Below are 3,794 nucleotides of genomic sequence, written 5' to 3'. Positions count from 1 at the left end.
AAAAGAAGTCTTTTGTACAGTTAAAAAAAATAAAGAAATGTTACAGAAGCTTAAGAAATGTTGTTTGACAAAGCTGAAACTAAATCCACCCTTCCTCCCCTAAAACAAAAACATTAATTTGAATGCAAAAGCTGTTTTTAGGAAATCTGCTTGATAAAAATTCTAACCACGATTCGCTTAAGTTACGTCAATACATGGTCCCGCTAGATGGCTCCGACGCTTAAAGGCCTCGACAATTCACGACTCTTCCGTGTCAAACGGATGCAGCTCATGCTTCCACCAATCAAATGTCCACGTTTCAAAGTTAGTTTATTTTTGATTGGACGCCAAGAGGCACTGAGCAGAACCCCTGCATCCACCAATCAATGGCAACAAAAAGGATTGGGGGTTCCCTGTAGCGCCCTCTTTGTCACCATAAGTTTCAGCGACTGTCACGGCCAATGAGAATTAAGTGGGGACATGGTCAATATCATCCTCCGAGGCGGAAACTCACTTTATTTTCATATTTTTAAAGCCGGCCGGGAAGAAACATCGGTCCAATAAGCGAAAACACGCCATTTTTTATTCTGCTATTTAAAACCAGCTACCAAGGCTCATCTGCTCGTAAGTACATTGCTGTAATACCTTTTAAATACAATGTATAGTACTCTAACAGGGTTCATGCACTTGTGGTCAAAAAAAATCCGACTTTTCCAGGTTGTTTTTTTTAGAAAATTCCAGGTTTCTAGCTTCATTCAAAATTAAGTTTAAAAAGCAATATTTGAAAAATAATTGAAATTGTTTAAAGGAGCCCCCAATGCAGAAGAACTGAAACTTTTCCCATTAAATTAAAAACAAAATTAAAAAATATTAGGTTTAAAGATATTTAGAAAAAAAATCTGATTTTTTTTTTCCTTTCTTTTCTCTCTCAAGTTTTTTTTTATTTGGTTTACTAGTTGTTGAAAACAAAGTAATTTCAACTTATTTTAGCGGTTCTTCGATGTCACGTGTCATGCGTAATATTAGCGTTTTACTGTAGTCGTTCGGCAATCTTTTAGCATCTGCTTTTGGTTTACAATTTTTCCTTTTATTTCTTATTATTCGCATATTAAAAGATACTAAAATTTTTCTTCTGTAGAAAATTATTTTTAAATTCATAATTCATTGCACATTTTATCCAATTCTGTTTTCTGAAGTTTATGTCTACTTCCATCACGCAAACGACCAAATATGATACACATAGTATGTCAATCTAAGTGAAGGTTTATTATCATTTTTTATCATGTTAGATAACATTTTACATATTTGCAGTTTTCATATCATTGTTCCTTAACGAACGCTAGAATCCGTGACGTAACTAGTCTCGGAATAGAGAACGGCACGTGTAGTGGGCGTTGCCCATGACGTGACTACTTTAACGTCGATCCTTCTAGAACATGTGACGTCACGAGCACACGCTTCGGGCTTGGCCACTGAAGATCACGATCAGGTAGCATTGAAGTGAAGATATGCTAATGAGATTCTGAATATAAGCAAAGCTGTCATCAGTTGATCTCTCTCTCACTTCTTGCACAGCCTAGACGCGGTGGCTCTTGTCAGGCAAGCCAACTTGCTGTTTCTTCGGCAAGCTTAGGCTGTTAGCTTTTTTTGTTTAATTGAAGTAGTATGACGTTTGTCCATTGAAGACTTCGTTCCTCATGAACGATAGTCAGGTCAATTGATAATACTTATTAGTCTAGGTCAACGGGGTATTTGCAATAACGATATACTTATCCTTATTTACTTTTTGTCAAAGCCATATACTTTGTTTTTTATCTTTTAATAAATTAATTGATGTTTAATGAGCTATTCGTCTTCAATTATACTGTTTCAGGAACTCCAATTTCACTCTGCTAAATGTATTACGTTGTTTGGGCAAGAGTTAGTTTCAATCATACCTTCCCTTCCAACAAAATAGGGCGACTAAGCGAAAGATTTAAGATAATAGGTAGATTTTTGAATTTGTAGCATTATTAGTTAGCATTTGTAGCATTATTTTAAGCATTATTAGTTATAAAAAAATAATAATGCTTAAAAAAACTACAATTAAGACAAAATAGTCTGTTTTTAGCACATAAGCGTCTAGATCAAGTATTAAAAAAAATGTTCTGAAGATAAAATTTTGAATTTTTCCAGGAAATAATTATGAATTACCAGAAAAAAAAGAAGGCACATTTTGTGTTGTTTTTAATAGTTTGCATCGCAATAAACATCCAACTTCGTTTTCGGGAACTTAGGCACTTAAAAAGTCTTGTGTACTTCCATCTTGGGAATGACCAAATATGGCGGCGAAGCCCAAAATGTAAGAAATATTTTTTTGGAATTTGCAGCATGAAAACAATTTTTTGTAAAAAATCAATCTTCATGAAACCACAATTCAGGTGAAAAGTTTTTAGCACATTTGCTTCAAAGGCAATAAAGGGTAAGATTTAGTTTTAAAAACAAAATTTCTCATTTCTCAAGAAAATTTAGAATAATAATAAACAAAATAAAAACAATAGGGAAGTTGCAATCGTCGTTTCATCTTCGAAGTCGATGCACGTTCTTCGATTTCGCCCATGACATGGGAACCGGTTCGCTAGCATTTCTCTCCTATCAGACGTCACTTCTTATGCCATCTGACGTCACAGGCGCTTGAACTTTAAAAATTAATTTTAAAAAAACTATTTATCGTATCGCAAAAATTTTTTCACCTATGATGTTCATACATGTTACTCTATCATATAAAAATAAAATTGAAAAATCGAAAACTTCCCTATTTGCAGCACATTTTGCGTCATTTTCATTGGTTTTCAGTTGAAGAATACATCCAATTCTGCTTTGTTTTTGGAAACTTCGACATTTAAAAATCATGTCTACTTCCATCTCGTGAACGACCAAACGTGGCGGCTACGTTTCACACGTAGCTGATAAGACTTTCGGATAAAAAAAAAAGGACTTTCCACGATCGACCTTCTCATCTTCAGGGCTTCCCAAGCAGTAAAGTCTTCTCTCCTGTTGAGTTCTTGCATCAGTTTGCCCGAGGAATTTTTTTTCTTGGGAACGATGGATGGTCAAACATGGCGACCGCAGAAGTCTTTTTGTGTTGCCCCTTTTCTTATTGCTAGTCATTTTACCTCAAAATCAGTATGTTTTTTTAAAGGAAACATCTTGCGTGGCTGCGACACCTATTCTGCCAACAGGCTCTAACACTTGTGCCGCCTTGAACTTTTAATCCTCATTTCCCCAAATTGGTTCAGTTTATTTTTTTTTCAATATATATTCTTTAAAGTGCGAAATTGGAATCCTTAGTTGCAATAGCATGCTAACGCATCCTTATGTTACCATTAGCGTGTGTGCAAACATTTTTTGATCCCGGTCGATCCGGAAAGCCCCCCCCCCCATCCGGACCGAATGCACCCCTTCCCCCGTCCACCACCAAATACAACCCTCCATCCGGGCCGAATACGGCCCTTCCCCGTCCGCACCAAATACACCCTCCCCCACAAATCGGGACCGAATGGCCCCCCCTCTCCCGTCCGGTCCAAATGCTAAAAGAGTCACCGGATCGATCGAAGGAATCCCCCGTAAGGCGGGCGCACTCCACTCACCTGCTCAGCGGACGCGGGGGCGGTAGGTGGCCGCCCGCTGTCGCGGACGCCTGCTTGGGGGCGGCAGGAGACGAGGGCGAGGCGGCGAATTGGCGGGCGCCTGGTACCGCTCGACCGGGCGCACCGCTCGCCGAAGAGGCAAGCAGGGCGGCGGCGGCAATACAGAGCGGCGTCGACGCTTCGCTG

This window comes from Uloborus diversus, unplaced genomic scaffold (assembly GCF_026930045.1).
Source record: "Uloborus diversus isolate 005 unplaced genomic scaffold, Udiv.v.3.1 scaffold_16, whole genome shotgun sequence".
NCBI classification, from domain to species: Eukaryota; Metazoa; Arthropoda; class Arachnida; order Araneae; family Uloboridae; genus Uloborus; species Uloborus diversus.
The sequence above is the reverse complement of the archived record's forward strand: the minus strand, read 5'-3'. Positions refer to the sequence as shown.